The sequence below is a fragment of the Telmatherina bonti genome (genome assembly GCF_933228915.1).
Source record: "Telmatherina bonti genome assembly, chromosome: 10".
Classification (NCBI taxonomy): domain Eukaryota; kingdom Metazoa; phylum Chordata; class Actinopteri; order Atheriniformes; family Telmatherinidae; genus Telmatherina; species Telmatherina bonti.
This window is the reverse complement of record NC_136628.1, coordinates 41,736,369-41,758,476: the sequence shown is the minus strand read 5'-3', so window position 1 is coordinate 41,758,476 and position 22,108 is coordinate 41,736,369.

The window sequence follows — 22,108 nt, the reverse complement described above, 5'->3', positions numbered from 1 at the left end:
TCAGGACCCTAGAGACCAGGTGGAGGTCCGTCTGTCAGGATCCCAGAGACCAGGTGGAGGTCCGTCTTTCAGGATCCCAGAGACCAGGTGGAGGTCCGTCTTTCAGGATCCCAGAGACCAGGTGGAGGTCCGTCTTTCAGGATCCTAGAGACCAGGTGGAGGTCCGTCTTTCAGGATCCCAGAGACCAGGTGGAGTTCCGTCTTTCAGGACCCTAGAGACCAGGTGGAGGTCCGTCTTTCAGGATCCCAGAGACCAGGTGGAGGTCCGTCTTTCAGGATCCCAGAGACCAGGTGGAGGTCCGTCTTTCAGGATCCCAGAGACCAGGTGGAGTTCCGTCTTTCAGGATCCTAGAGACCAGGTGGAGGTCCGTCTTTCAGGATCCCAGAGACCAGGTGGAGGTCCGTCTTTCAGGATCCTAGAGACCAGGTGGAGGTCCGTCTTTCAGGATCCTAGAGACCAGGTGGAGGTCCGTCTTTCAGGACCCTAGAGACCAGGTGGAGGTCCGTCTTTCAGGATCCTAGAGACCAGGTGGAGGTCCGTCTTTCAGGATCCTAGAGACCAGGTGGAGGTCCGTCTTTCAGGATCCTAGAGACCAGGTGGAGGTCCGTCTTTCAGGATCCCAGAGACCAGGTGGAGGTCCGTCTTTCAGGACCCTAGAGACCAGGTGGAGGTCCGTCTTTCAGGATCCTAGAGACCAGGTGGAGGTCCGTATTTCAGGACCCTAGAGACCAGGTGGAGGTCCGTCTTTCAGGACCCTAGAGACCAGGTGGAGGTCCGTCTTTCAGGACCCTAGAGACCAGGTGGAGGTCCGTCTTTCAGGATCCTAGAGACCAGGTGGAGGTCCGTCTTTCAGGATCCTAGAGACCAGGTGGAGGTCAGTCTTTCAGGATCCCAGAGACCAGGTGGAGGTCCGTCTTTCAGGATCCCAGAGACCAGGTGGAGGTCCGTCTTTCAGGATCCTAGAGACCAGGTGGAGGTCCGTCTTTCAGGATCCCAGAGACCAGGTGGAGTTCCGTCTTTCAGGACCCTAGAGACCAGGTGGAGGTCAGTCTTTCAGGACCCTAGAGACCAGGTGGAGGTCCGTCTTTCAGGATCCCAGAGACCAGGTGGAGGTCCGTCTTTCAGGATCCTAGAGACCAGGTGGAGGTCCGTCTTTCAGGATCCTAGAGACCAGGTGGAGGTCCGTCTTTCAGGATCCCAGAGACCAGGTGGAGGTCCGTCTTTCAGGATCCTAGAGACCAGGTGGAGGTCCGTCTTTCAGGACCCCAGAGACCAGGTGGAGGTCCGTCTTTCAGGATCCCAGAGACCAGGTGGAGGTCCGTCTTTCAGGACCCTAGAGACCAGGTGGAGGTCCGTCTTTCTGGATCCTAGAGACCAGGTGGAGGTCCGTCTTTCAGGATCCTAGAGACCAGGTGGAGGTCCGTCTTTCAGGATCCTAGAGACCAGGTGGAGTTCCGTCTTTCAGGACCCTAGAGACCAGGTGGAGGTCCGTCTTTCAGGATCCTAGAGACCAGGTGGAGGTCCGTCTTTCAGGACCCTAGAGACCAGGTGGAGGTCCGTCTGTCAGGATCCCAGAGACCAGGTGGAGGTCCGTCTTTCAGGACCCTAGAGACCAGGTGGAGGTCCGTCTTTCAGGATCCCAGAGACCAGGTGGAGGTCCGTCTTTCAGGATCCTAGAGACCAGGCGGAGGTCCGTCTCTCAGGACCCTAGAGACCAGGTGGAGGTCCGTCTGTCAGGATCCCAGAGACCAGGTGGAGGTCCGTCTTTCAGGACCCTAGAGACCAGGTGGAGGTCCGTCTTTCAGGACCCTAGAGACCAGGTGGAGGTCCGTCTGTCAGGATCCCAGAGACCAGGTGGAGGTCCGTCTTTCAGGATCCTAGAGACCAGGTGGAGGTCCGTCTTTCAGGATCCTAGAGACCAGGTGGAGGTCCGTCTTTCAGGATCCTAGAGACCAGGTGGAGGTCCGTCTTTCAGGATCCTAGAGACCAGGTGGAGGTCCGTCTTTCAGGATCCTAGAGACCAGGTGGAGGTCCGTCTTTCAGGATCCTAGAGACCAGGTGGAGGTCCGTCTTTCAGGATCCTAGAGACCAGGTGGAGGTCCGTCTTTCAGGATCCTAGAGACCAGGTGGAGGTCCGTCTTTCAGGATCCTAGAGACCAGGTGGAGGTCCGTCTTTCAGGATCCTAGAGACCAGGTGGAGGTCCGTCTTTCAGGATCCTAGAGACCAGGTGGAGGTCCGTCTTTCAGGACCCTAGAGACCAGGTGGAGGTCCGTCTTTCAGGATCCTAGAGACCAGGTGGAGGTCCGTCTTTCAGGATCCTAGAGACCAGGTGGAGGTCCGTCTTTCAGGATCCCAGAGACCAGGTGGAGGTCCGTCTTTCAGGACCCTAGAGACCAGGTGGAGGTCCGTCTTTCAGGATCCTAGAGACCAGGTGGAGGTCAGTCTTTCAGGATCCTAGAGACCAGGTGGAGGTCAGTCTTTCAGGATCCTAGAGACCAGGTGGAGGTCCGTCTTTCAGGACCCTAGAGAGGTGGAGGTCCGTCTTTCAGGATCCTAGAGACCAGGTGGAGGTCCGTCTTTCAGGACCCTAGAGAGGTGGAGGTCCGTCTTTCAGGATCCTAGAGAGGTGGAGGTCCGTCTTTCAGGATCCTAGAGACCAGGTGGAGGTCAGTCTTTCAGGATCCTAGAGACCAGGTGGAGGTCAGTCTTTCAGGATCCTAGAGACCAGGTGGAGGTCCGTCTTTCAGGATCCTAGAGACCAGGTGGAGGTCCGTCTTTCAGGATCCTAGAGACCAGGTGGAGCTCCGTCTTTCAGGATCCTAGAGACCAGGTGGAGGTCCGTCTTTCAGGATCCTAGAGACCAGGTGGAGGTCCGTCTTTCAGGATCCTAGAGACCAGGTGGAGGTCCGTCTTTCAGGATCCTAGAGACCAGGTGGAGCTCCGTCTTTCAGGATCCTAGAGACCAGGTGGAGGTCCGTCTTTCAGGATCCTAGAGACCAGGTGGAGGTCCGTCTTTCAGGATCCTAGAGACCAGGTGGAGCTCCGTCTTTCAGGATCCTAGAGACCAGGTGGAGGTCCGTCTTTCAGGATCCTAGAGACCAGGTGGAGGTCCGTCTTTCAGGACCCTAGAGACCAGGTGGAGGTCCGTCTTTCAGGATCCTAGAGACCAGGTGGAGGTCCGTCTTTCAGGATCCTAGAGACCAGGTGGAGGTCCGTCTTTCAGGATCCCAGAGACCAGGTGGAGGTCCGTCTTTCAGGATCCTAGAGACCAGGTGGAGCTCCGTCTTTCAGGATCCTAGAGACCAGGTGGAGGTCCGTCTTTCAGGATCCTAGAGACCAGGTGGAGGTCCGTCTTTCAGGATCCTAGAGACCAGGTGGAGGTCCGTCTTTCAGGATCCTAGAGACCAGGTGGAGGTCCGTCTTTCAGGATCCCAGAGACCAGGTGGAGGTCCGTCTTTCAGGACCCTAGAGACCAGGTGGAGGTCCGTCTTTCAGGATCCTAGAGACCAGGTGGAGTTCCGTCTTTCAGGATCCTAGAGACCAGGTGGAGGTCCGTCTTTCAGGATCCTAGAGACCAGGTGGAGGTCCGTCTTTCAGGATCCTAGAGACCAGGTGGAGGTCCGTCTTTCAGGACCCTAGAGACCAGGTGGAGGTCCGTCTTTCAGGATCCTAGAGACCAGGTGGAGGTCCGTCTTTCAGGATCCTAGAGACCAGATGGAGGTCAGTCTTTCAGGATCCTAGAGACCAGGTGGAGGTCCGTCTTTCAGGACCCTAGAGACCAGGTGGAGGTCCGTCTTTCAGGATCCTAGAGACCAGGTGGAGGTCCGTCTTTCAGGATCCTAGAGACCAGGTGGAGGTCAGTCTTTCAGGATCCTAGAGACCAGGTGGAGGTCCGTCTTTCAGGACCCTAGAGACCAGGTGGAGGTCCGTCTTTCAGGATCCTAGAGACCAGGTGGAGGTCCGTCTTTCAGGATCCTAGAGACCAGGTGGAGGTCAGTCTTTCAGGACCCTAGAGACCAGGTGGAGGTCAGTCTTTCAGGATCCTAGAGACCAGGTGGAGGTCCGTCTTTCAGGATCCTAGAGACCAGGTGGAGGTCCGTCTTTCAGGATCCTAGAGACCAGGTGGAGGTCCGTCTTTCAGGATCCTAGAGACCAGGTGGAGGTCCGTCTTTCAGGATCCTAGAGACCAGGTGGAGGTCCGTCTTTCAGGACCCTAGAGACCAGGTGGAGGTCCGTCTTTCAGGATCCTAGAGACCAGGTGGAGGTCCGTCTTTCAGGATCCCAGAGACCAGGTGGAGGTCCGTCTTTCAGGATCCTAGAGACCAGGTGGAGGTCCGTCTTTCAGGATCCCAGAGACCAGGTGGAGGTCCGTCTTTCAGGACCCTAGAGACCAGGTGGAGGTCCGTCTTTCAGGATCCCAGAGACCAGGTGGAGGTCCGTCTTTCAGGATCCCAGAGACCAGGTGGAGGTCCGTCTTTCAGGATCCTAGAGACCAGGTGGAGGTCCGTCTTTCAGGATCCTAGAGACCAGGTGGAGGTCAGTCTTTCAGGATCCTAGAGACCAGGCGGAGGTCTGTCTTTCAGGACCGTGGAGACCAGGTGGAGGTCAGTCTTTCAGGATCCTAGAGACCAGGTGGAGGTCCGTCTTTCAGGATCCTAGAGACCAGGTGGAGGTCCGTCTTTCAGGATCCTAGAGACCAGGTGGAGGTCCGTCTTTCAGGACCCTAGAGACCAGGTGGAGGTCTTTCTTTCAGGATCCTAGAGACCAGGTGGAGGTCCGTCTTTCAGGACCCTAGAGACCAGGTGGAGGTCCGTCTTTCAGGATCCTAGAGACCAGGTGGAGGTCCGTCTTTCAGGATCCTAGAGACCAGGCGGAGGTCCGTCTTTCAGGACCGTGGAGACCAGGTGGAGGTCCGTCTTTCAGGACCCTAGAGACCAGGTGGAGGTCCGTCTGTCAGGATCCTGGAGACCAGGTGGAGGTCCGTCTTTCAGGATCCTAGAGACCAGGTGGAGGTCCGTCTTTCAGGATCCTAGAGACCAGGCGGAGGTCCGTCTTTCAGGATCCTAGAGACCAGGTGGAGGTCCGTCTTTCAGGACCCCAGAGACCAGGTGGAGGTCCGTCTTTCAGGACCCTAGAGACCAGGTGGAGGTCCGTATTTTAGGATCCTAGAGACCAGGTGGAGGTCCGTCTTTCAGGATCCTAGAGACCAGGTGGAGGTCCGTCTTTCAGGACCCTAGAGACCAGGTGGAGGTCCGTCTTTCAAGGTCCCAGAGACCAGGTGGAGGTCCGTCTTTCAGGATCCTAGAGACCAGGTGGAGGTCCGTATTTTAGGATCCTAGAGACCAGGTGGAGGTCCGTCTTTCAGGGTCCCAGAGACCAGGTGGAGGTCCGTCTTTCAGGATCCTAGAGACCAGGTGGAGGTCCGTCTTTCAGGATCCTAGAGACCAGGTGGAGGTCAGTCTTTCAGGACCCCAAAGACCAGGTGGAGGTCCGTCTTTCAGGATCCTAGAGACCAGGTGGAGGTCCGTCTTTCAGGATCCTAGAGACCAGGTGGAGGTCCGTCTTTCAGGATCCTAGAGACCAGGTGGAGGTCCGTCTTTCAGGACCCTAGAGACCAGGTGGAGGTCCGTCTTTCAGGATCCTAGAGACCAGGTGGAGGTCCGTCTTTCAGGACCCTAGAGACCAGGTGGAGGTCCGTCTTTCAGGACCCTAGAGATCAGGTGGAGGTCCGTCTTTCAGGATCCTAGAGACCAGGTGGAGGTCTGTCTTTCAGGACACTAGAGACCAGGTGGAGGTCCGTCTTTCAGGATCCTAGAGACCAGGTGGAGCTCCGTCTTTCAGGATCCCAGAGACCAGGTGGAGGTCCGTCTTTCAGGACCCTAGAGACCAGGTGGAGGTCCGTCTTTCAGGATCCTAGAGACCAGGTGGAGCTCCGTCTTTCAGGATCCTAGAGACCAGGTGGAGGTCCGTCTTTCAGGATCCCAGAGACCAGGTGGAGGTCCGTCTTTCAGGACCCTAGAGACCAGGTGGAGGTCCGTCTTTCAGGATCCTAGAGACCAGGTGGAGGTCCGTCTTTCAGGACCCTAGAGACCAGGTGGAGGTCCGTCTTTCAGGATCCTAGAGACCAGGTGGAGCTCTGTCTTTCAGGACCCTAGAGACCAGGTGGAGGTCCGTCTTTCAGGATCCTAGAGACCAGGTGGAGGTCCGTCTTTCAGGATCCTAGAGACCAGGTGGAGGTCCGTCTTTCAGGATCCTAGAGACCAGGTGGAGGTCAGTCTTTCAGGATCCTAGAGACCAGGTGGAGGTCCGTCTTTCAGGATCCTAGAGACCAGGTGGAGGTCCGTCTTTCAGGATCCTAGAGACCAGGTGGAGGTCAGTCTTTCAGGATCCTAGAGACCAGGTGGAGGTCCGTCTTTCAGGACCCTAGAGACCAGGTGGAGGTCTGTCTTTCAGGATCCTAGAGACCAGGTGGAGGTCCGTCTTTCAGGACCCTAGAGACCAGGTGGAGGTCCGTCTTTCAGGATCCTAGAGACCAGGTGGAGGTCCGTCTTTCAGGATCCTAGAGACCAGGCGGAGGTCCGTCTTTCAGGACCGTGGAGACCAGGTGGAGGTCCGTCTTTCAGGACCCTAGAGACCAGGTGGAGGTCCGTCTGTCAGGATCCTGGAGACCAGGTGGAGGTCCGTCTTTCAGGATCCTAGAGACCAGGTGGAGGTCCGTCTTTCAGGATCCTAGAGACCAGGCGGAGGTCCGTCTTTCAGGATCCTAGAGACCAGGTGGAGGTCCGTCTTTCAGGACCCCAGAGACCAGGTGGAGGTCCGTCTTTCAGGACCCTAGAGACCAGGTGGAGGTCCGTATTTTAGGATCCTAGAGACCAGGTGGAGGTCCGTCTTTCAGGATCCTAGAGACCAGGTGGAGGTCCGTCTTTCAGGACCCTAGAGACCAGGTGGAGGTCCGTCTTTCAAGGTCCCAGAGACCAGGTGGAGGTCCGTCTTTCAGGATCCTAGAGACCAGGTGGAGGTCCGTATTTTAGGATCCTAGAGACCAGGTGGAGGTCCGTCTTTCAGGGTCCCAGAGACCAGGTGGAGGTCCGTCTTTCAGGATCCTAGAGACCAGGTGGAGGTCCGTCTTTCAGGATCCTAGAGACCAGGTGGAGGTCAGTCTTTCAGGACCCCAAAGACCAGGTGGAGGTCCGTCTTTCAGGATCCTAGAGACCAGGTGGAGGTCCGTCTTTCAGGATCCTAGAGACCAGGTGGAGGTCCGTCTTTCAGGATCCTAGAGACCAGGTGGAGGTCCGTCTTTCAGGACCCTAGAGACCAGGTGGAGGTCCGTCTTTCAGGATCCTAGAGACCAGGTGGAGGTCAGTCTTTCAGGATCCTAGAGACCAGGTGGAGGTCAGTCTTTCAGGATCCTAGAGACCAGGTGGAGGTCTGTCTTTCAGGACACTAGAGACCAGGTGGAGGTCCGTCTTTCAGGATCCTAGAGACCAGGTGGAGCTCCGTCTTTCAGGATCCCAGAGACCAGGTGGAGGTCCGTCTTTCAGGACCCTAGAGACCAGGTGGAGGTCCGTCTTTCAGGATCCTAGAGACCAGGTGGAGCTCCGTCTTTCAGGATCCTAGAGACCAGGTGGAGGTCCGTCTTTCAGGATCCCAGAGACCAGGTGGAGGTCCGTCTTTCAGGACCCTAGAGACCAGGTGGAGGTCCGTCTTTCAGGATCCTAGAGACCAGGTGGAGGTCCGTCTTTCAGGACCCTAGAGACCAGGTGGAGGTCCGTCTTTCAGGATCCTAGAGACCAGGTGGAGCTCTGTCTTTCAGGACCCTAGAGACCAGGTGGAGGTCCGTCTTTCAGGATCCTAGAGACCAGGTGGAGGTCCGTCTTTCAGGATCCTAGAGACCAGGTGGAGGTCCGTCTTTCAGGATCCTAGAGACCAGGTGGAGGTCAGTCTTTCAGGATCCTAGAGACCAGGTGGAGGTCCGTCTTTCAGGATCCTAGAGACCAGGTGGAGGTCCGTCTTTCAGGATCCTAGAGACCAGGTGGAGGTCAGTCTTTCAGGATCCTAGAGACCAGGTGGAGGTCCGTCTTTCAGGACCCTAGAGACCAGGTGGAGGTCTGTCTTTCAGGATCCTAGAGACCAGGTGGAGGTCCGTCTTTCAGGGTCCCAGAGACCAGGTGGAGCTCCGTCTTTCAGGGTCCCAGAGACCAGGTGGAGCTCCGTCTTTCAGGATCCCAGAGACCAGGTGGAGGTCCGTCTTTCAGGGTCCCAGAGACCAGGTGGAGCTCCGTCTTTCAGGATCCTAGAGACCAGGTGGAGGTCCGTCTTTCAGGACCCTAGAGACCAGGTGGAGGTCCGTCTTTCAGGACCCTAGAGACCAGGTGGAGGTCCGTCTTTCAGGATCCTAGAGACCAGGTGGAGGTCCGTCTTTCAGGACCCTAGAGACCAGGTGGAGGTCCGTCTTTCAGGATCCTAGAGACCAGGTGGAGGTCCGTCTTTCAGGACCCTAGAGACCAGGTGGAGGTCCGTCTTTCAGGATCCTAGAGACCAGGTGGAGGTCCGTCTTTCAGGATCCCAGAGACCAGGTGGAGGTCCGTCTTTCAGGACCCTAGAGACCAGGTGGAGGTCCGTCTTTCAGGATCCTAGAGACCAGGTGGAGTTCCGTCTTTCAGGATCCTAGAGACCAGGTGGAGGTCCGTCTTTCAGGATCGTAGAGACCAGGTGGAGGTCCGTCTTTCAGGATCCTAGAGACCAGGTGGAGGTCCGTCTTTCAGGATCCCAGAGACCAGGTGGAGTTCCGTCTTTCAGGATCCCAGAGACCAGGTGGAGGTCCGTCTTTCAGGATCGTAGAGACCAGGTGGAGGTCCGTCTTTCAGGATCCTAGAGACCAGGTGGAGGTCCGTCTTTCAGGATCCTAGAGACCAGGTGGAGGTCCGTCTTTCAGGATCGTAGAGACCAGGTGGAGGTCCGTCTTTCAGGACCCTAGAGACCAGGTGGAGGTCCGTCTTTCAGGATCCCAGAGACCAGGTGGAGGTCCGTCTGTCAGGATCCTAGAGACCAGGTGGAGGTCCGTCTTTCAGGATCCTAGAGACCAGGTGGAGGTCCGTCTTTCAGGACCCCAGAGACCAGGTGGAGGTCCGTCTTTCAGGATCCCAGAGACCAGGTGGAGGTCCGTCTTTTAGGATCCCAGAGACCAGGTGGAGGTCCGTCTTTCAGGACCCTAGAGACCAGGTGGAGGTCCGTCTTTCTGGATCCTAGAGACCAGGTGGACGTCCGTCTTTCAGGATCCTAGAGACCAGGTGGAGTTCCGTCTTTCAGGACCCTAGAGACCAGGTGGAGGTCCGTATTTTAGGATCCTAGAGACCAGGTGGAGGTCCGTCTTTCAGGATCCTAGAGACCAGGTGGAGGTCAGTCTTTCAGGATCCTAGAGACCAGGTGGAGGTCCGTCTTTCAGGATCCTAGAGACCAGGTGGAGGTCAGTCTTTCAGGATCCTAGAGACCAGGTGGAGGTCAGTCTTTCAGGATCCTAGAGACCAGGTGGAGGTCCGTCTTTCAGGACCCCAGAGACCAGGTGGAGGTCCGTCTTTTAGGATCCCAGAGACCAGGTGGAGGTCCGTCTTTCAGGACCCTAGAGACCAGGTGGAGGTCCGTCTTTCTGGACCCTAGAGACCAGGTGGAGGTCTGTCTTTCAGGATCCTAGAGACCAGGTGGAGGTCCGTCTTTCAGGATCCCAGAGACCAGGTGGAGGTCCGTCTTTCAGGATCCTAGAGACCAGGCGGAGGTCCGTCTTTCAGGACCCTAGAGACCAGGTGGAGGTCCGTCTTTCAGGATCCTAGAGACCAGGTGGAGGTCCGTCTTTCAGGATCCTAGAGACCAGGCGGAGGTCCGTCTTTCAGGACCGTGGAGACCAGGTGGAGGTCCGTCTTTCAGGACCCTAGAGACCAGGTGGAGGTCCGTCTTTCAGGATCCTAGAGACCAGGTGGAGGTCCGTCTTTCAGGATCCTAGAGACCAGGTGGAGGTCCGTCTTTCAGGACCCCCGAGACCAGGTGGAGGTCCGTCTTTCAGGACCCTAGAGACCAGGTGGAGGTCCGTATTTTAGGATCCTAGAGACCAGGTGGAGGTCCGTCTTTCAGGATCCTAGAGACCAGGTGGAGGTCCGTCTTTCAGGACCCTAGAGACCAGGTGGAGGTCCGTCTTTCAGGATCCTAGAGACCAGGTGGAGGTCCGTCTTTCAGGATCCTAGAGACCAGGTGGAGGTCCGTCTTTCAGGATCCTAGAGACCAGGTGGAGGTCCGTCTTTCAGGATCCTAGAGACCAGGTGGAGGTCCGTCTTTCAGGATCCCAGAGACCAGGTGGAGGTCCGTCTTTCAGGATCCTAGAGACCAGGTGGAGGTCCGTCTTTCAGGATCCTAGAGACCAGGTGGAGGTCAGTCTTTCAGGACCCCAGAGACCAGGTGGAGGTCCGTCTTTCAGGATCCCAGAGACCAGGTGGAGGTCTGTCTTTCAGGATCCTAGAGACCAGGTGGAGGTCCGTCTTTCAGGACCCTAGAGACCAGGTGGAGGTCCGTCTTTCAGGATCCTAGAGACCAGGTGGAGTTCCGTCTTTCAGGATCCCAGAGACCAGGTGGAGGTCCGTCTTTCAGGGTCCCAGAGACCAGGTGGAGCTCCGTCTTTCAGGATCCTAGAGACCAGGTGGAGGTCCGTCTTTCAGGACCCTAGAGACCAGGTGGAGGTCCGTCTTTCAGGACCCTAGAGACCAGGTGGAGGTCCGTCTTTCAGGATCCTAGAGACCAGGTGGAGGTCCGTCTTTCAGGATCCTAGAGACCAGGTGGAGGTCCGTCTTTCAGGATCCTAGAGACCAGGTGGAGGTCCGTCTTTCAGGACCCTAGAGACCAGGTGGAGGTCCGTCTTTCAGGATCCTAGAGACCAGGTGGAGGTCCGTCTTTCAGGACCCTAGAGACCAGGTGGAGGTCCGTCTTTCAGGATCCTAGAGACCAGGTGGAGGTCCGTCTTTCAGGATCCCAGAGACCAGGTGGAGGTCCGTCTTTCAGGACCCTAGAGACCAGGTGGAGGTCCGTCTTTCAGGATCCTAGAGACCAGGTGGAGTTCCGTCTTTCAGGATCCTAGAGACCAGGTGGAGGTCCGTCTTTCAGGATCGTAGAGACCAGGTGGAGGTCCGTCTTTCAGGATCCTAGAGACCAGGTGGAGGTCCGTCTTTCAGGATCCCAGAGACCAGGTGGAGGTCCGTCTTTCAGGATCCTAGAGACCAGGTGGAGGTCCGTCTTTCAGGATCCTAGAGACCAGGTGGAGGTCCGTCTTTCAGGATCGTAGAGACCAGGTGGAGGTCCGTCTTTCAGGATCCTAGAGACCAGGTGGAGGTCCGTCTTTCAGGATCCTAGAGACCAGGTGGAGGTCCGTCTTTCAGGATCCTAGAGACCAGGTGGAGGTCCGTCTTTCAGGATCCTAGAGACCAGGTGGAGGTCCGTCTTTCAGGATCCCAGAGACCAGGTGGAGTTCCGTCTTTCAGGATCCTAGAGACCAGGTGGAGGTCCGTCTTTCAGGATCCTAGAGACCAGGTGGAGGTCCGTCTTTCAGGATCCTAGAGACCAGGTGGAGGTCCGTCTTTCAGGATCCTAGAGACCAGGTGGAGGTCCGTCTTTCAGGATCGTAGAGACCAGGTGGAGGTCCGTCTTTCAGGACCCTAGAGACCAGGTGGAGGTCCGTCTTTCAGGATCCCAGAGACCAGGTGGAGGTCCGTCTTTCAGGATCCTAGAGACCAGGTGGAGGTCCGTCTTTCAGGATCCTAGAGACCAGGTGGAGGTCCGTCTTTCAGGACCCTAGAGACCAGGTGGAGGTCCGTCTTTCAGGATCCCAGAGACCAGGTGGAGGTCCGTCTGTCAGGATCCTAGAGACCAGGTGGAGGTCCGTCTTTCAGGACCCCAGAGACCAGGTGGAGGTCCGTCTTTCAGGATCCCAGAGACCAGGTGGAGGTCCGTCTTTCAGGACCCTAGAGACCAGGTGGAGGTCCGTATTTTAGGATCCTAGAGACCAGGTGGAGGTCCGTCTTTCAGGATCCTAGAGACCAGGTGGAGGTCAGTCTTTCAGGATCCTAGAGACCAGGTGGAGGTCCGTCTTTCAGGATCCTAGAGACCAGGTGGAGGTCCGTCTTTCAGGATCCTAGAGACCAGGTGGAGGTCAGTCTTTCAGGATCCTAGAGACCAGGTGGAGGTCCGTCTTTCAGGACCCCAGAGACCAGGTGGAGGTCCGTCTTTCAGGATCCTAGAGACCAGGTGGAGGTCAGTCTTTCAGGATCCTAGAGACCAGGTGGAGGTCCGTCTTTCAGGATCCTAGAGACCAGGTGGAGGTCAGTCTTTCAGGATCCTAGAGACCAGGTGGAGGTCAGTCTTTCAGGATCCTAGAGACCAGGTGGAGGTCCGTCTTTCAGGACCCCAGAGACCAGGTGGAGGTCCGTCTTTCAGGATCCCAGAGACCAGGTGGAGGTCCGTCTTTTAGGATCCCAGAGACCAGGTGGAGGTCCGTCTTTCAGGACCCTAGAGACCAGGTGGAGGTCCGTCTTTCTGGATCCTAGAGACCAGGTGGACGTCCGTCTTTCAGGATCCTAGAGACCAGGTGGAGTTCCGTCTTTCAGGACCCTAGAGACCAGGTGGAGGTCCGTATTTTAGGATCCTAGAGACCAGGTGGAGGTCCGTCTTTCAGGACCCCAGAGACCAGGTGGAGGTCCGTCTTTCAGGATCCCAGAGACCAGGTGGAGGTCCGTCTTTCAGGACCCTAGAGACCAGGTGGAGGTCCGTCTTTCTGGATCCTAGAGACCAGGTGGAGGTCCGTCTTTCAGGATCCTAGAGACCAGGTGGAGGTCCGTCTTTCAGGACCCTAGAGACCAGGTGGAGGTCCGTCTTTCTGGATCCTAGAGACCAGGTGGAGGTCCGTCTTTCAGGATCCTAGAGACCAGGTGGAGGTCCGTCTTTCAGGATCCTAGAGACCAGGTGGAGGTCCGTCTTTCAAGATCCTAGAGACCAGGTGGAGGTCCGTCTTTCAGGATCCTAGAGACCAGGTGGAGGTCCGTCTTTCAGGACCCTAGAGACCAGGTGGAGGTCCGTCTTTCAGGGTCCCAGAGACCAGGTGGAGGTCCGTCTTTCAGGATCCTAGAGACCAGGTGGAGGTCCGTCTTTCAGGACCCTAGAGACCAGGTGGAGGTCCGTCTTTCAGGATCCTAGAGACCAGGTGGAGGTCCGTCTTTCAGGATCCTAGAGACCAGGTGGAGGTCCGTCTTTCAGGATCCTAGAGACCAGGTGGAGGTCCGTCTTTCAGGATCCTAGAGACCAGGTGGAGGTCCGTCTTTCAGGATCCTAGAGACCAGGTGGAGGTCCGTCTTTCAGGATCCTAGAGACCAGGTGGAGGTCCGTCTTTCAGGATCCTAGAGACCAGGTGGAGGTCCGTCTTTCAGGATCCCAGAGACCAGGTGGAGGTCCGTCTTTCAGGATCCCAGAGACCAGGTGGAGGTCCGTCTTTCAGGACCCTAGAGACCAGGTGGAGGTCCGTCTTTCAGGATCCTAGAGACCAGGTGGAGGTCCGTCTTTCAGGATCCTAGAGACCAGGTGGAGGTCCGTCTTTCAGGACCCTAGAGACCAGGTGGAGGTCCGTCTTTCAGGATCCTAGAGACCAGGTGGAGGTCCGTCTTTCAGGATCCTAGAGACCAGGTGGAGGTCCGTCTTTCAGGACCCTAGAGACCAGGTGTAGGTCCGTCTTTCAGGATCCTAGAGACCAGGTGGAGTTCCGTCTTTCAGGATCCTAGAGACCAGGTGGAGGTCCGTCTTTCAGGATCCCAGAGACCAGGTGGAGGTCCGTCTTTCAGGATCCTAGAGACCAGGTGGAGGTCCGTCTTTCAGGATCCTAGAGACCAGGTGGAGGTCCGTCTTTCAGGACCCTAGAGACCAGGTGGAGGTCCGTCTTTCAGGATCCTAGAGACCAGGTGGAGTTCCGTCTTTCAGGATCCTAGAGACCAGGTGGAGGTCCGTCTTTCAGGATCCTAGAGACCAGGTGGAGGTCCGTCTTTCAGGACCCTAGAGACCAGGTGGAGGTCCGTCTTTCAGGATCCTAGAGACCAGGTGGAGTTCCGTCTTTCAGGATCCTAGAGACCAGGTGGAGGTCCGTCTTTCAGGATCCTAGAGACCAGGTGGAGGTCCGTCTTTCAGGACCCTAGAGACCAGGTGGAGGTCCGTCTTTCAGGATCCCAGAGACCAGGTGGAGGTCCGTCTTTCAGGATCCTAGAGACCAGGTGGAGGTCTGTCTTTCAGGATCCTAGAGACCAGGTGGAGGTCCGTCTTTCAGGATCCTAGAGACCAGGTGGAGGTCCGTCTTTCAGGATCCTAGAGACCAGGTGGAGGTCCGTCTTTCAGGATCCTAGAGACCAGGTGGAGGTCCGTCTTTCAGGATCCTAGAGACCAGGTGTAGGTCCGTCTTTCAGGATCCTAGAGACCAGGTGGAGTTCCGTCTTTCAGGATCCTAGAGACCAGGTGGAGGTCCGTCTTTCAGGATCCCAGAGACCAGGTGGAGGTCCGTCTTTCAGGATCCCAGAGACCAGGTGGAGGTCCGTCTTTCAGGACCCTAGAGACCAGGTGGAGGTCCGTCTTTCAGGATCCTAGAGACCAGGTGGAGGTCCGTCTTTCAGGATCCTAGAGACCAGGTGGAGGTCCGTCTTTCAGGACCCTAGAGACCAGGTGGAGGTCCGTCTTTCAGGATCCTAGAGACCAGGTGGAGTTCCGTCTTTCAGGATCCTAGAGACCAGGTGGAGGTCCGTCTTTCAGGATCCTAGAGACCAGGTGGAGGTCCGTCTTTCAGGACCCTAGAGACCAGGTGGAGGTCCGTCTTTCAGGATCCCAGAGACCAGGTGGAGGTCCGTCTTTCAGGATCCTAGAGACCAGGTGGAGGTCTGTCTTTCAGGATCCTAGAGACCAGGTGGAGGTCCGTCTTTCAGGATCCCAGAGACCAGGTGGAGGTCCGTCTTTCAGGATCCTAGAGACCAGGTGGAGGTCCGTCTTTCAGGATCCTAGAGACCAGGTGGAGGTCCGTCTTTCAGGATCCTAGAGACCAGGTGGAGGTCCGTCTTTCAGGACCCTAGAGACCAGGTGGAGGTCAGTCTTTCAGGATCCTAGAGACCAGGTGGAGGTCCGTCTTTCAGGATCCCAGAGACCAGGTGGAGGTCCGTCTTTCAGGACCCTAGAGACCAGGTGGAGGTCAGTCTTTCAGGATCCTAGAGACCAGGTGGAGGTCCGTCTTTCAGGACCCTAGAGACCAGGTGGAGGACCGTCTTTCAGGATCCTAGAGACCAGGTGGAGGTCCGTCTTTCAGGATCCTAGAGACCAGGTGGAGGTCCGTCTTTCAGGATCCTAGAGACCAGGTGGAGGTCCGTCTTTCAGGACCCTAGAGACCAGGTGGAGGTCAGTCTTTCAGGATCCTAGAGACCAGGTGGAGGTCAGTCTTTCAGGATCCTAGAGACCAGGTGGAGGTCCGTCTTTCAGGACCCTAGAGACCAGGTGGAGGTCCGTCTTTCAGGATCCTAGAGACCAGGTGGAGGTCCGTCTTTCAGGACCCTAGAGACCAGGTGGAGGTCAGTCTTTCAGGATCCTAGAGACCAGGTGGAGGTCCGTCTTTCAGGGTCCTAGAGACCAGGTGGAGGTCCGTCTTTCAGGACCCTAGAGACCAGGTGGAGGTCCGTCTTTCAGGATCCCAGAGACCAGGTGGAGGTCAGTCTTTCAGGATCCCAGAGACCAGGTGGAGGTCCGTCTTTCAGGATCCTAGAGACCAGGTGGAGGTCCGTCTTTCAGGATCCTAGAGACCAGGTGGAGGTCAGTCTTTCAGGATCCTAGAGACCAGGTGGAGGTCCGTCTTTCAGGACCCTAGAGACCAGGTGGAGGTCCGTCTTTCAGGATCCTAGAGACCAGGTGGAGGTCCGTCTTTCAGGATCCTAGAGACCAGGTGGAGGTCCGTCTTTCAGGATCCCAGAGACCAGGTGGAGGTCCGTCTTTCAGGATCCCAGAGACCAGGTGGAGGTCCGTCTTTCAGGATCCTAGAGACCAGGTGGAGGTCCGTCTTTCAGGACCCTAGAGACCAGGTGGAGGTCCGTCTTTCAGGATCCTAGAGACCAGGTGGAGGTCCGTCTTTCAGGATCCTAGAGACCAGGTGGAGGTCCGTCTTTCAGGACCCTAGAGACCAGGTGGAGGTCCGTCTTTCAGGACCCTAGAGACCAGGTGGAGGTCCGTCTTTCAGGATCCCAGAGACCAGGTGGAGGTCCGTCTTTCAGGATCCCAGAGACCAGGTGGAGGTCCGTCTTTCAGGATCCCAGAGACCAGGTGGAGGTCCGTCTTTCAGGATCCCAGAGACCAGGTGGAGGTCCGTCTTTCAGGATCCTAGAGACCAGGTGGAGGTCCGTCTTTCAGGACCCTAGAGACCAGGTGGAGGTCCGTCTTTCAGGATCCTAGAGACCAGGTGGAGGTCCGTCTTTCAGGATCCTAGAGACCAGGTGGAGGTCCGTCTTTCAGGACCCTAGAGACCAGGTGGAGGTCAGTCTTTCAGGATCCTAGAGACCAGGTGGAGGTCAGTCTTTCAGGACCCTAGAGACCAGGCGGAGGTCCGTCTTTCAGGATCCTAGAGACCAGGTGGAGGTCCGTCTTTCAGGATCCTAGAGACCAGGTGGAGGTCCGTCTTTCAGGACCCTAGAGACCAGGTGGAGGTCCGTCTTTCAGGATCCTAGAGACCAGGTGGAGGTCAGTCTTTCAGGATCCTAGAGACCAGGTGGAGGTCAGTCTTTCAGGACCCTAGAGACCAGGTGGAGGTCAGTCTTTCAGGATCCTAGAGACCAGGTGGAGGTCAGTCTTTCAGGGTCCTAGAGACCAGGTGGAGGTCCGTCTTTCAGGACCCCAGAGACCAGGTGGAGGTCAGTCTTTCAGGATCCTAGAAACCAGGTGGAGGTCCGTCTTTCAGGACCCTAGAGACCAGGTGGAGGTCTGTCTTTCAGGATCCTAGAGACCAGGTGGAGGTCCGTCTTTCAGGATCCTAGAGACCAGGTGGAGGTCCGTCTTTCAGGATCCCAGAGACCAGGTGGAGGTCCGTCTTTCAGGATCCCAGAGACCAGGTGGAGGTCCGTCTTTCAGGATCCCAGAGACCAGGTGGAGGTCCGTCTTTCAGGATCCCAGAGACCAGGTGGAGGTCCGTCTTTCAGGATCCTAGAGACCAGGTGGAGGTCCGTCTTTCAGGATCCCAGAGACCAGGTGGACGTCCGTCTTTCAGGATCCCAGAGACCAGGTGGAGGTCCGTCTTTCAGGATCCTAGAGACCAGGTGGAGGTCAGTCTTTCAGGATCCTAGAGACCAGGTGGAGGTCTGTCTTTCAGGACCGTGGAGACCAGGTGGAGGTCCGTCTTTCAGGATCCTAGAGACCAGGCGGAGGTCTGTCTTTCAGGACCGTGGAGACCAGGTGGAGGTCCGTCTGTCAGGATCCTAGAGACCAGGTGGAGGTCCGTCTTTCAGGACCCTAGAGACCAGGTGGAGGTCCGTCTTTCAGGACCCTAGAGACCAGGTGGAGGTCCGTCTTTCAGGATCCCAGAGACCAGGTGGAGGTCCGTCTGTCAGGATCCTGGAGACCAGGTGGAGGTCCGTCTTTCAGGATCCTAGAGACCAGGTGGAGGTCCGTCTTTCAGGACCGTGGAGACCAGGTGGAGGTCCGTCTTTCAGGACCGTGGAGACCAGGTGGAGGTCCGTCTTTCAGGATCCTAGAGACCAGGTGGAGGTCCGTCTTTCAGGACCGTGGAGACCAGGTGGAGGTCCGTCTTTCAGGACCGTGGAGACCAGGTGGAGGTCCGTCTTTCAGGATCCTAGAGACCAGGTGGAGGTCCGTCTTTCAGGATCCTAGAGACCAGGTGGAGGTCCGTCTGTCAGGATCCTGGAGACCAGGTGGAGGTCCGTCTTTCAGGATCCTAGAGACCAGGTGGAGGTCCGTCTTTCAGGACCGTGGAGACCAGGTGGAGGTCCGTCTTTCAGGACCGTGGAGACCAGGTGGAGGTCTGTCTTTCAGGATCCTAGAGACCAGGTGGAGGTCCGTCTGTCAGGATCCTGGAGACCAGGTGGAGGTCCGTCTTTCAGGATCCTAGAGACCAGGTGGAGGTCCGTCTTTCAGGACCGTGGAGACCAGGTGGAGGTCCGTCTTTCAGGATCCTAGAGACCAGGTGGAGGTCCGTCTTTCAGGATCCTAGAGACCAGGTGGAGGTCTTTCAGGACCCTAGAGACCAGGTGGAGGTCCGTCTGTCAGGAACCTGGAGACCAGGTGGAGGTCCGTCTTTCAGGACCCTAGAGACCAGGTGGAGGTCCGTCTTTCAGGATCCTAGAGACCAGGTGGAGGTCCGTCTTTCAGGATCCTAGAGACCAGGTGGAGTTCCCTCTTTCAGGACCCTAGAGACCAGGTGGAGGTCCGTCTTTCAGGACCCTAGAGACCAGGTGGAGGTCCGTCTTTCAGGATCCTAGAGACCAGGTGGAGGTCCGTCTTTCAGGATCCTAGAGACCAGGTGGAGTTCCCTCTTTCAGGACCCTAGAGACCAGGTGGAGGTCCGTCTTTCAGGACCCTAGAGACCAGGTGGAGGTCCGTCTTTCAGGATCCTAGAGACCAGGTGGAGGTCCGTCTTTCAGGATCCCAGAGACCAGGTGGAGGTCCGTCTTTCAGGATCCTAGAGACCAGGTGGAGGTCCGTCTTTCAGGATCCTAGAGACCAGGTGGAGGTCCGTCTTTCAGGATCCCAGAGACCAGGTGGAGGTCCGTCTTTCAGGATCCCAGAGACCAGGTGGAGGTCCGTCTTTCAGGATCCTAGAGACCAGGTGGAGTTCCCTCTTTCAGGACCCTAGAGACCAGGTGGAGGTCCGTCTTTCAGGATCCTAGAGACCAGGTGGAGGTCCGTCTTTCAGGATCCTAGAGACCAGGTGGAGTTCCCTCTTTCAGGACCCTAGAGACCAGGTGGAGGTCCGTCTTTCAGGACCCTAGAGACCAGGTGGAGGTCCGTCTTTCAGGATCCTAGAGACCAGGTGCAGGTCCGTCTTTCAGGATCCTAGAGACCAGGTGGAGGTCCGTCTTTCAGGACCCTAGAGACCAGGTGGAGGTCCGTCTTTCAGGACCCTAGAGACCAGGTGGAGGTCCGTCTTTCAGGATCCTAGAGACCAGGTGGAGGTCCGTATTTTAGGATCCTAGAGACCAGGTGGAGGTCCGTCTTTCAGGGTCCCAGAGACCAGGTGGAGGTCCGTCTTTCAGGATCCTAGAGACCAGGTGGAGGTCCGTCTTTCAGGACCCTAGAGACCAGGTGGAGGTCCGTCTTTCAGGATCCTAGAGACCAGGTGGAGGTCCGTCTTTCAGGATCCTAGAGACCAGGTGGAGGTCCGTATTTTAGGATCCTAGAGACCAGGTGGAGGTCCGTCTTTCAGGGTCCCAGAGACCAGGTGGAGGTCCGTCTTTCAGGATCCTAGAGACCAGGTGGAGGTCCGTCTTTCAGGATCCTAGAGACCAGGTGGAGGTCCGTCTTTCAGGATCCTAGAGACCAGGTGGAGGTCCGTCTTTCAGGATCCTAGAGACCAGGTGGAGGTCCGTCTTTCAGGACCCTAGAGACCAGGTGGAGGTCCGTCTTTCAGGATCCTAGAGACCAGGTGGAGGTCCGTCTTTCAGGATCCTAGAGACCAGGTGGAGGTCCGTCTTTCAGGACCCTAGAGACCAGGTGGAGGTCCGTCTTTCAGGACCCTAGAGACCAGGTGGAGGTCCGTCTTTCAGGATCCTAGAGACCAGGTGGAGGTCCGTCTTTCAGGACCCTAGAGACCAGGTGGAGGTCTGTCTTTCAGGATCCTAGAGACCAGGTGGAGGTCCGTCTTTCAGGATCCTAGAGACCAGGTGGAGGTCCGTCTTTCAGGATCCTAGAGACCAGGTGGAGGTCCGTCTTTCAGGATCCTAGAGACCAGGTGGAGGTCCGTCTTTCAGGATCCTAGAGACCAGGTGGAGGTCCGTCTTTCAGGATCCTAGAGACCAGGTGGAGGTCCGTCTTTCAGGATCCTAGAGACCAGGTGGAGGTCCGTCTTTCAGGATCCTAGAGACCAGGTGGAGGTCCGTCTTTCAGGATCCTAGAGACCAGGTGGAGGTCCGTCTTTCAGGATCCTAGAGACCAGGTGGAGGTCCGTCTTTCAGGATCCTAGAGACCAGGTGGAGGTCCGTCTTTCAGGACCCTAGAGACCAGGTGGAGGTCCGTCTTTCAGGATCCTAGAGACCAGGTGGAGGTCCGTCTTTCAGGACCCTAGAGACCAGGTGGAGGTCCGTCTTTCAGGATCCTAGAGACCAGGTGGAGGTCCGTCTTTCAGGATCCTAGAGACCAGGTGGAGGTCCGTCTTTCAGGACCCCAGAGACCAGGTGGAGGTCCGTCTTTCAGGATCCTAGAGACCAGGTGGAGGTCCGTCTTTCAGGACCCTAGAGACCAGGTGGAGGTCCGTCTTTCAGGATCCTAGAGACCAGGTGGAGGTCCGTCTTTCAGGATCCTAGAGACCAGGTGGAGGTCCGTCTTTCAGGATCCTAGAGACCAGGTGGAGGTCCGTCTTTCAGGATCCTAGAGACCAGGTGGAGGTCCGTCTTTCAGGATCCTAGAGACCAGGTGGAGATCCGTCTTTCAGGATCCTAGAGACCAGGTGGAGGTCCGTCTTTCAGGATCCTAGAGACCAGGTGGAGATCCGTCTTTCAGGACCCTAGAGACCAGGTGGAGGTCCGTCTTTCAGGATCCTAGAGACCAGGTGGAGGTCCGTCTTTCAGGACCCTAGAGACCAGGTGGAGGTCCGTCTTTCAGGATCCTAGAGACCAGGTGGAGGTCAGTCTTTCAGGACCCTAGAGACCAGGTGGAGGTCCGTCTTTCAGGACCCTAGAGACCAGGTGGAGGTCCGTCTTTCAGGATCCTAGAGACCAGGTGGAGGTCCGTCTTTCAGGATCCCAGAGACCAGGTGGACGTCCGTCTTTCAGGATCCTAGAGACCAGGTGGAGGTCCGTCTTTCAGGACCCTAGAGACCAGGTGGAGGTCCGTCTTTCAGGACCCTAGAGACCAGGTGGAGGTCCGTCTTTCAGGATCCTAGAGACCAGGTGGAGGTCCGTCTTTCAGGACCCTAGAGACCAGGTGGAGGTCCGTCTTTCAGGATCCTAGAGACCAGGTGGAGGTCCGTCTTTCAGGACCCTAGAGACCAGGTGGAGGTCCGTCTTTCAGGATCCTAGAGACCAGGTGGAGTTCCGTCTTTCAGGATCCTAGAGACCAGGTGGAGGTCCATCTTTCAGGATCCCAAAGACCAGGTGGAGGTCCGTCTTTCAGGATCCTGGAGACCAGGTGGAGGTCCGTCTTTCAGGATCCTAGAGACCAGGTGGAGTTCCGTCTTTCAGGACCCTAGAGACCAGGTGGAGGTCCGTCTTTCAGGATCCTAGAGACCAGGTGGAGGTCCGTCTTTCAGGACCCTAGAGACCAGGTGGAGGTCCGTCTTTCAGGACCCTAGAGACCAGGTGGAGGTCCGTCTTTCAGGATCCTAGAGACCAGGTGGAGGTCCGTCTTTCAGGATCCTAGAGACCAGGTGGAGGTCCGTCTTTCAGGATCCTAGAGACCAGGTGGAGTTCCGTCTTTCAGGACCCTAGAGACCAGGTGGAGGTCCGTCTTTCAGGACCCTAGAGACCAGGTGGAGGTCCATCTTTCAGGATCCTAGAGACCAGGTGGAGGTCCGTCTTTCAGGATCCCAGAGACCAGGTGGAGGTCCGTCTTTCAGGATCCTAGAGACCAGGTGGAGGTCCGTCTTTCAGGACCCCAGAGACCAGGTGGAGGTCCGTCTTTCAGGACCCCAGAGACCAGGTGGAGGTCCGTCTTTCAGGACCCCAGAGACCAGGTGGAGGTCCGTCTTTCAGGACCCTAGAGACCAGGTGGAGGTCCGTCTTTCAGGATCCTAGAGACCAGGTGGAGGTCCGTCTTTCAGGATCCTAGAGACCAGGTGGAGATCCGTCTTTCAGGATCCTAGAGACCAGGTGGAGGTCCGTCTTTCAGGACCCCAGAGACCAGGT